The sequence below is a fragment of the Asparagus officinalis genome, chromosome 5, assembly GCF_001876935.1.
Source record: "Asparagus officinalis chromosome 5, Aspof.V1, whole genome shotgun sequence".
NCBI classification, from domain to species: domain Eukaryota; kingdom Viridiplantae; phylum Streptophyta; class Magnoliopsida; order Asparagales; family Asparagaceae; genus Asparagus; species Asparagus officinalis.
In genome coordinates this window covers 129,658,486-129,669,827 of record NC_033798.1, presented here as the reverse complement: position 1 = coordinate 129,669,827, position 11,342 = coordinate 129,658,486, and positions in this window count along the sequence as shown.

The following is an 11,342-nucleotide window of genomic DNA, read 5'->3' as shown; positions in this document are numbered from 1 at the left end:
TAGCCATAAGTTTATGTAGTGTGCACCCATAAGAACAGTCTGTAATATAATAATAATAAAATACTGAAAATCCCATTAAAAAAAACATAATAATACTGTAGTAATAATTAATAACAATAACAACAATAATAAACACTATCTTTGTAGAGTAAATTTCAGAAAATCCCATTAAAACAACTCTTAAAATAAAAATTACCTTATTGTATTATTATCAGTTGATCAAACTTTGCTCCTCCTAGATTTGCAAAGACTAAATCATATTCAAGTTCCTCGTGTGCCAAATCTCTCACGGTTTTCACTATATTTTTACGAAATTTACGTTTTGTTAAATGATCAAATATGATACAACCACTTTGATATTTCTTCCTTTGTTACCCATAAATTTTGACATGAAAATTTTTCATTAATCACTTAAAACCTTTTAATTCCATGAAGGTTAAGTAGTAAGAAAACTATAAAATTTTATATTTTAGACTATAAGAGCCCCAAAAAAAAGAAAGCTAATCAAATAGTGAAAATGTTACCACAGGAGAAGATCTTTCTTTCTAACAACTCACACCACGGTTCTCTTTTCTAGAGCACATATCATTAAACCAAAATAATGAGATAGCCAATTGATTAATTGAAAGTCGAGCAAGATTGATGATAAATATTAAAAACAAAGAAAGCATATAAAATATTTAAGTATAGGTGCATGAGACCTCATTAAATTTAGTTATGTGCGACAAAATTGGAAGACCAGTGAGGAGTTAGGCAGTGAAAGTTTCCATGTGATCCAAGTGCAATTTCGAGGAGAAATACCCACCTCTCACATGGGGAGTTTTCTCACTCTTTATCCAATATGCACCCCAAAATATTGAAAAATTGCAGTCGAGGCACAGAGAGCTATTTGCCTTAATTTTAGAGAACTTTCATTTAATGGATTGATTTTTTAGATAGGTAAAAGGGAGGAAGCTGCCAAAAATGTCAGCTTTTTGGCAGCTTTCCCACAAAATCACCTTTAAAAAAGGTGATTTTGAGGGAAAGCTGCCAAAAAGCTGACATTTTTGGCAGCTTTCTCTTCTTTTACAACCCAAAAAAACCTATCCAAACAGCCCCTTAGTTTAAACAATAATATCTTTTTATAGATTAGCTAAAAAATACTTATCCGTAGTTGTGTCCATGCCCCGGGCCTAGAAATCAGAGAAGTGGGACCAATGGTTTAAATATTCGCTCCCACCTGAGATTTTTTTAAAAAAATCTCAGGTGGGACCCCCTACACTGTAGAGGGAGAGAGGGTGTGACCAGAGGTGTGGCAGAGGGTGTGTCTGTAGTGTTTTTCAAATTTTTATGAGGCACCTTTCTTTGTGCTTGTTACTGACAAAACAAAATGGTAAATTATTAAATAAAATATGATTAATGAAATGAGTTATTCTTCATACGTTCTTCATGGAGCATTGATTAGCAACTGATTTTTAACTCTTTATTTTCTAATATAAGCAGACCATTGTGGTCCATATTATTGTCTTTGCTCCAACGGTAATGTTGGTTCTACTTCATTTAGTCAATGAATTTGTTCAATATATTCACACTTTAATACTTTACTATATTTATAATTAATGCAAATCAATCAGATGGTGCATGTGCCCCACAATTAGCTCCTCACATAAGTAGAGATGAACCCACGTTATTATATAATTAATATTATTATATATATTTAATATTAGAAAAAATTGTATCAATACCCCAAAAGCAAAAATTTCATGTGTTGCAACCCCTTTGACTTTTTTCCATATGTTTTAGCTCTTAAATTGGAGATCTATGTTCTGCCGCACTTCTTTAACAATTATTACCTACCAACTAAGCATAGAGAGAAAATAAAAAATAAAAAACCTCAAAATGTCTTTATCTCATCTATTCTTTCATGTTAAGTCTAAAAACAAGTTGAATTAGACTTAACATGAAAGTCTAATTTCATGTTAAGTTCAATTTAATTAATGTTAAGTCTAATTTAATTTCTTTTAAGTTTAATTTAAATGATGTTATGCCTAATTCAACTTGTTTCAAGTCTAATTTAATTCATGTTAAGTCTAATTCAATTTGTTTTAAGTCTAATTCATGTTAAGTCCAATTTAATTCATGTTAAGTCTAATTTAATTTCTTTCACGTCTAATTTAACTTGTTTTAAGTTTAATTTAATTGAACTTAACATAAAATTAGACTTAAAAAAGTTAAATTAGACTTAACATGATTTAAATTAGACTCAAAAAAATTTAACATGATTTAAATTAGACTTAAAAAAAATTAACATGATTAAAATTAGACTTAAAATAAGATGAAATAGACTTAACATGATTCATGTTAAGTCTAATTCAACTTGTGTTTAGATTTAAAATAAGTTGAATTAGACATAATATGATATAAATTAGACTTAAAAGGAATCAAATTAGACTTAACAAGATCCGAATTAGTAACAAGATCCGAATTAGACTTAACATGAACCAAATTGGATTTAACATGAATCAATTGGAGTTAATATAAAATCAAACTTAAAACAAGTTGAATTAGACTTAACGTGATTCATGTTAAGTCTAATTCAACTTGTTTTTAGACTTGAAACAAGTTGAATTAGACAACATTATTTAAATTAGACTTAAAAGAAATTAAATTAGACTTAACATGGATTAAATTGGATTTAACAAGAAATTAGACTTAAAACAAGTTGAATTAGATTTAACATGATTTAAATTAGACTTAATATAAACGGAATTAGACTTAACATGAGCCGAATTGGACTTAACATGATTTAAATTGGACTTAACACAAATCGAATTAGACTTAACATGATTTAAATTGGACTTAACATGAACTGAATTAGACTTGACATGAACCGAATTGGACTTAACATATAATCCATGTTAAGTCTATTTCATTTTATTTTAAATCTAATTTCATGTTAAGTCCAATTTAAATTAGACTTAACAAGATTTAAATTAGACTTAAAATGATTTAAATTAGACTTAAAATGATTTAAACTGGACTTAACCCAAACCGAATTGGACTTAACATATAATCCATGTCAAGTCTATTTTATTTTATTTTAAATCTAATTTCATGTTAAGTCCAATTTAAATTAGACTTAAAATGATCTAAATTAAACTTAACAAGATTCAAAAATAGACTTAACAAGATTTAAATTAGACTTAAAATGATTTAAATTAGACTTAAAATGATTTAAACTGGACTTAACCCAAACCAAATTGGTCTTAACACAAACCAAACTAGACTTAACATGAACTAAACTGGACTTAACACTAAACTAGATTAAAATTAGACTTAAAAGGAGTTAAATTGGATATAACATGAATCAAATTGGCCTTAACATGACATAAAATTGGACTTCACATAAAATTAGACTTAAAATAAGTTGAAATTGACTTAACATGATTCATGTTAAGTCTAATTCAACTTATTTTTAGACTTAAAATAAATTAAATTATACATAATATGATTTAAATTAGACTTAAAAGGAATTAAATTAGACTTAACATGAATCAAATTGGACTTAATATGAATCAAATTGGACATAAAATAAAATTAGACTTAAAACATGTTAAATTAAACTTAACATGATTCATGTTAACTCTAATTCAACTTATTTTTAGACCTAAAACAAGTTGAATTAGACTTAAACTGATTTAAATTAGACTTAAAAGGAATTAAATTAAACGTAACATGAATCAAACTGGACCTAACATGATAGATCTGGAGAGAATGAAGAGGGAGAAGTTAATGAGGGTATTTTAGGCTTTTATGTTTGTTTCTCTCTCGTTGTGCTTAGTTGGCATGATAATTATATAAAATGGGCTGCAGCACATGATATGACATTTCTTGGGGCTGAACCATATAGGACAAAAGTGAAAGGGCTGTAGCACATGAAAGTTTTACTTTTGGGGTCATTGACACAATTTTCCCATAATAATTATTACGTACAACTCTTACATTCTAGGGAAAATTGCTTCTAGGCCCTAAATTTGAACTTTCAATGTGTCCCAACCCCTCCTATTTTTTTTAATGTGCTTTAGCCCCTTTTTTTAAAAAAAAATATGCCCAAGACCCCTCGGTCATGATTACAGCTCATGCCAGCAGTTGATTAGACATGTCAGCTCATGATTAGACATGTCAGCTGACTTAAATCCCAAATTTACTCTCATTTTTCTCATGCCAGCGGATGTTAACTCTTGTAGATAACATGTTAACTCTTGTAGATTGTTTGCGTCAAAAGTTGACTTTGTCATGGAATTCATTATATCTTCGGTCGATTACAATAAATTCAAAAAAGAGATAGCCTTTTTATAAGACTCTTTTTACACAACAAAAGGAAAAATTACAACTCTTGAGAAACAAACGCAGGATCGTTGTTTGGATCGCTGCTTGCGTGGGATCTTTGCCTGTGCCGGGAGCGCTTTGACTCGTGGACCACCAAATCACAGATTCCGATTGAATCGTGAGGGGTTTAATGATTCTTCCTTCGTTTATCGAAGTAAGAATTTGAAGCGAATATCTTATCGATGTAAGATGTTCACTCTTCTAAAGATCAAGTCAGAGCTTAGATCTCTAGGAATCGCCAAAAGCTTCTTGAGGATGTTTGTGAAGAAGGAAGACTCTCTCTCTTGCTCTAATTCACCAAAACTCAAGGCTCTCTGCTCTAATCTGCTCTGGAAATGCTCCGCCCTTGTCAATGATGGCCATAGGGGGGTATTTATAGCCTCCTTAGACGATAATTGAAAACTGTCTCGCGTGCGAGACAGCAAACGCTGTCTCGCACTGCAAGACAGCAAAGTCTGTCTCGCGTGCGAGACGGTCTATGTCCTTTTTTCTGACTTTTTGGATGGATTCCTTCTTGAGCTGTATTTGGATATCTTTCGGCATTTTTTAACGCCTACAGATACCCCCTCCAAAGTATTCCAGACTCATTTTTGTATAGAGGAGTCTGGGATACTTTGGATAAGATGGGTCTAACTTTTAATCCTTTCAATACTTGATTGAGTAGATCGTACAGAAGGACCCATAAATGGCTTCAACTCTTGACTTCTTATGATGGAGAGGAAGAATTTTATATTCTATCTCCTGGTCTCTTGTTTGTTGGTAGAGATGAACCCGATAATGGAGAGGAAGAATTTTATATTCTGTCTCCTGGTCTCTTGTTTGTTGGTAGAGATGAACCCGATAATGGAGAGGAAGAATTTTATATTCTGTCTCCTGGTCTCTTGTTTGTTGGTAGAGATGAACCCGAAATCGGAGAGGAAGAATTTTATATTCTATCTCCTGGTCTCTTGTTTGTTGGTAGAGATGAACCCGATGATGGAGAGGAAGAATTTTATATTCTATCTCCTGGTCTCTTGTTTGTTGGTAGAGATGAACCCGATGATGGAGAGGAAGAGTTTTATATTCTATCTCCTGGTCTCTTGTTTGTTGGTAGAGATGAACCCGATGATGGAGAGGAAGAATTTTATATTCTATCTCCTGGTCTCTTGTTTGTTGGTAGAGATAAACCCGATGATGGAGAGGAAGAATTTTATATTCTATCTCCTGGAGTAAAGAAACTCAAAGTGGGATCTCCACTTAGAGAATCTGGATTGGTTTGAATAATCCTAACTGTCATAAGGTTTGATTATCCAATTCAAAGTTGGACCTTTCGTTCTCAAAATGAATCGAAAGGAGATTTTGGTTGTGGTCCTAACTGTAGTAAGGTTTTGACCAGATGGGAATTTGAGACGATCCTAACTGTTTAAAGGTTTGATCGTTCACTTTGAGTGGACCTCTCGTTCATGGAAAGAATCGAGAGGGGATTTTGGCTTTGGTCCTAACTGTTTAAAGGTTTGACCAAGTAGGGGTTTGAGACGGTCCTAACTGTTTAAAGATTTGATCGTTCAATTTGTGGACCTCTCGTTCACGAAAGGAATCGAGAGGAGATTTTGGCTTTGGTCCTAACTGTTTAAAGGTTTGACCAAGTAGGGGTTTGAGACGGTCCTAACTGTTTAAAGGTTTGATCGTTCAATTTGTGGACTTCTCGTTCACGAAAGGAATCAAGAGGAGATTTTGGCTTTGGTCCTAACTGTTTAAAGGTTTGACCAAATGGGGACTTGAGACGATCCTAACTGTTTAAAGGTTTGATCGTTCAATTTGTGGACCTCTCGTTCATGGAAGGAATCGAGAGGGGATTTTAGCTTGGGTCCTAACTGTTTAAAGGTTTGACCAAATGAGAATTTGAGACGTCAGCAAAAGAGTATTCGAAAATCACCGTGGGGATGTAGTGTTTAACACTTTGTTTGTAATGATCGGGTTATTCCTAAGAAAATTACATATAGTATTCTTTCGGGAACTTCCGTTACATGAACCATCCACCCCCAGCTTTTCTTGCGAAACTGGGTTTATCATTACGTTTAGCTGTATGATCGGGTTATCCTTAAAAGTACCATGCATGACATTCTCTAGGAACTTCCCGTGAAAGAAATGAAACAGTTTAGACTCATATACCTGTTGGAGTATCGAGGAGCAGTTTATACTCGTATACTCTTCGGAGTGAGATGGAGAAGCAATTTATACTCGTATACTTATCGGAGTCAGGGAAAACAGTTTATACTCGTGTACCCAATGGAGTATGGTGTCGTCTTTATTTGGCTTTTTCGCCGTTATGACACCGGAGTCAATTAAGGCTTGGATTTTTTGGATGAAGAATCCTTCTGTGGTATGCACAGTAGTTTGGATCTGTAATCATCTTAGCACCCTCCTGATCTTTAATAGGCGGTAGCTCGATTTTATCATTGGCGAGGAGGTATTCCAATATGGCTGGAGTTTCATCATCTTGGAAAGAATACTCCTTTTGGAATCTCGGATCGAGAGTCGCGTTCACAGCGATTGTAGATGTCGTCGGTTGGCTTTTCTCAGCTTTCTTTCTTTTAAGAAAGTGTTCAGCTTGTTCACCAAGTAGTTTTAACTCTTTCCAAGTGGTGGATGGTACGACCCCCAGAGCTTCCAGGACATCGATGGAGAGGTTATTGTGGCATGTTTGCAGGATGAACTCCTCTGTAATAGGATCTCTACAATTCATTGCTTTGCGGAGAGGTTATTGTGGCATGTTTGCAGGATGAACTCCTCTGTAATAGGATCTCTGCAATTCATTGCTTTGCCACGGAAGCGCTTGACAAAATTGTCGACTGACTCTCCGTCTTTTTGCTTCTCATCTAAAAAGGTTCCGATTGACACTTCGGTATCATCATCGAAGAAGTTGCTGAGGAATAAACTTTTCATGTCATCCCAGCAATTGATGCTCCCTGGCTTGAGACGTCGGTACCAATCGAAGGCGGGCCCACGAAGGGGGCCAACGAATGACCGGACCATTAAAGCCTCGTTTCCAGAGATCATGCCCAAATAAGACTTGAAATAAATCAAGTGCTGAATAGGCGAGCTCTTCCCCTCAAACGGTGTGAAGTTAATCAGATTGAACTTTGCCGGATACGGTATTGAATCTCATTCTCTTGGATAGGGACATGGAATACCCGTCTTTTTCACTTCTTGAGTCGTCATCAAAGCGTTGATTTTGTTTTCAAGCTCTTTCATTTTCCCTTTATCGTCTATGTCTTCATTCGAAGGACGTTGAGGAGAATGAGTTAGACCACCCTCTATGAGAGGTGCTATTGAACCACCCTCAATCTCGTTATTGGGAGAATCCGTTAGACCACCCCCAGCGTTATTGCTATTGGGAGGAATATCAGCCATAATGACTTCATCCACTTCTCGATCACTGTCATCCATAATATTCTGAGTGTGGCGGCTGGATTCAGGAGGTTGAGACCGTTGAGCTAGCAATTCTTTTATTTGTTGGATAGCCAACTCCATCTCTGTCTTCATTTCAGCTCTAATTTCTTCACGTTGTTTGGCTAGAGCTTCTTGAAGCATTTCAGCGAATTGATCAGAGGTGATTGTGAGTACTTCTCTGATTTGCCCTATGCTAGATGATGTATCATCCGAAACGATCGCAGAACAAGTGTCCGAGAGCTCATCCTCTGATGACATTCCTTTATGCATTCTCTTGTAGTCTTTACGCCTGATAGCTCCTAACTGGAGTCGAGACATCCGTCGGGCAATTCTTGAATCGACTTTTCCTCCCGGGGAAAAGTCGGGGTTTGGTTCACTTGAATGCCACTTAGATTTTCCTTTATCAGCCATGTTGATGGTGACTTCAGGAAATTCATCCTCTTGAATAGCAAGCTTCTTGTTGAAACGTCTCGGTTTGGGCTTTGACATTTCAGTAGAAAGTCTTTGGAACACAGAAACTTTCGGCGGAATGGCTTTAAAGCAGTTGCATTTGGACAACACTGCTTTGATAAGTTTTTCACATACACAATGACGATTCGTTTCTCGAACAGTCCTTTTATGTGATTTGTTTCCACCTTTAGTTTGATAGTACAACTCGTCAGCATGGTGACCAGAGCAACCTATCTTCTGTTTTTGTGTTTGAACCTTGTTAACATACCCAGGATGACTTGTCGTCACCTCTGAGCGATCCAAGGTTATGTCAAGAGTCATACGTTTAGAACCACTCCCTTGCGGGTGTGGAGTCTTAACGGGCTCCGAATGCTGATTTTTCACAGCTCCAAACTTTGGAATCCAAACTTGCCAGAGTTTTTGTGGTTCTTTGGCCACCGTTTCCTTCTTCCTTTCTCGTCTTTGTTGTAAGAGAGCATGGGCATGAGCAGCGTTTGCACGACGTTTTTGTATACGTTCTTTGAGGGTCGAACGAGCCCTTTTGACAATAGTCCATTCCTCCGTCGTGAGTTTAGCAGAGACATGAGTGATTGGTCGTTGAAACAACTGAACCACTCGATGCCTTCTTGACTCTAAGTCCGCATGATAACGAACTCTGTCGGGTTGTTCCAAGGCCTTAGCCATTTGGCGAGCGCGGCGTTGACGTTGTCTCTGACGAGCTCTTTTCGTCAATGCCGTCGGGCTTTGATTTAATGACTCCTTAATTGGAGAAGAGTCATTATGAGCAGAGAGGTTGCGAGTAGAATCCTCAGCAACAATTAAGCGAGAGTCTTCATCTGTAGTGTTTGACAACTTCAACAAAGATGAAATCTTCCTGTATTTACAAGGCGAGAAAGACTTTACAGATGAGGATGACAAATACTCCTCAAACTCCGCTTGGTCGAACTCGTACTCGACCGTTGATTCAACCGGAATCTTGATGGTTGGCTGCGACACGACGGTCTCGGCAACGAGACCGTTGGCTCCCACTGTGGTCGCCAGCTTGTTTGCGTCAAAAGTTAACTTTGTCATGGAATTCATTATATCTTCGGTCGATTACAATAAATTCAAAAAAGAGATAGCCTTTTTATAAGACTCCTTTTACACAACAAAAGGAAAAATTACAACTCTTGAGAAACAAACGCAGGATCGTTGTTTGGATCGCTGCTTACGTGGGATCTTTGCCTGTGCCGGGAGCGCTTTGACTCGTGGACCACCAAATCACAGATTCTGATTGAATCGTGAGGGGTTTAATGATTCTTCCTTCGTTTATCGAAGTAAGAATTTGAAGCGAATATCTTATCGATGTAAGATGTTCACTCTTCCAAAGATCAAGTCTGAGCTTAGATCTCTAGGAATGGCCAAAAGCTTCTTGAGGATGTTTGTGAAGAAGAAAGACTCTCTCTCTTGCTCTAATTCACCAAAACTCAAGGCTCTCTGCTCTAATCTCTCTGGAAAATGCTCAGCCCCTGTCCATGATGACCATAGGGGGGGTATTGCCCGCGAGACAGTAAATACTGTCTCGGGAACAGTAACTGTCTGGCAGTTTTCGTTGTAATTGCCTTCCCACGTTTTCAAACTCCGTTATTTTGGTAGTTATTCATGTGATTCTCGCCCGCGACGTTCCCCATGTTCTTTGACAGTTAATGGCCACGTGTCGACGGTTTATAAAACAGTTTCTGAGCCTTTGAAAACTGTCTCGCGTGCGAGACAGCAAACGCTGTCTCGCACTGCAAGACAGCAAACACTGTCTCGCGTGCGAGACAGCAAAGTCTGTCTCGCGTGCGAGACGGTCTATGTCCTTTTTTCTGACTTTTTGGATGAATTCCTTCTTGAGTTGTATTTGGATATCTTTCGGCATTTTTTGACGCCTACATAGATAACATGTTAACTCTTACTAATGTGCCCACGCGAAGTTCCTCGTGACGGCACCGGCGGCGGAGCGGGGGAGGGGGCAGAGGGGGACCGGAGGAGGAGGAGGGAGGTGTAGGGGGAGGTGCAGCGGGGGAGGGAGGCGGGGGAGGGGAGGGAGGCCGAGCGGGGGAGGGATGCGATGCACAGGCTTGAGAAGGCTGCTGGCGACGGAGGGGGGAGGTGTGGGAGGGAGGGAGGTGGGGGTGGGGAGGAAGCGGAGCGGGGGGGGAGGCAACTCGGGGGAAGGAGCAAAAGGGGACCGGCAAAGGAGGAGGAGGGAGGTGAAGGGAGGGCAAAATCGGGTTTTTGGACATGGAGAGACCTGGACGTAATTTTTTTAAAAAGGAGGGGTTGCAGCACATTAGGGAAAGTAACAAGGGCTGGGACATAATAGAAGTTGGGTTTTGGGGCCTTGAAGCAATTTTTCCTACATTCTATATTATTCTTATTAATTAAGAAAATAAATTTTCATATTATTACAAGGACAGAGTAGGTCAACGAGCTCAGAAGATGATTTGATTCCTGACAACTAGGAATACAGATACTTCTCTATTCTTTGTGTTGGAATGTTAATCATAATGTGCAAGTGGATTAGGGTTGGCATAGGATCTGCCAATATCCAATTTAAGTATATATTTACCTAGATTCTGTTTATTGCAACTTGGGGTTAAAAATAATTCTAAAATCAACTGCTCATTAGTATCTGAGTACTATCTAGTAAAGAGTGATCACTACTCACTAGGGTTGTCTGGAATTGAAGAGGATAGAATTGTTATGCATAAGTATTTATTTTTTTTAAGTTAATTAGGATGCTATGTACTATGTTATTTCTTGCAAAACAAAAAAAAAAAAATTGGCATTACCCATTTAGCCATGGATATGAATATGCAAACCATAGATTTCCAAATCATCCAAATATATGAAATATATTGACACGTATACATATATAAACATGCATGTTTAAGGAGAAGGATCTAGTGATTAAGCATTATACAAACATGGTTAAGGAGAAGATCATAGTCATAAAGCATTGTTTAAAAAATCCACTTCTAATAAAGAAATAGATGAATACTTCCTTAAAGTTTCTAAAAAAAATTGAAAATATGCTTTTGTACTACAGGATCATAGTAGCACATCTT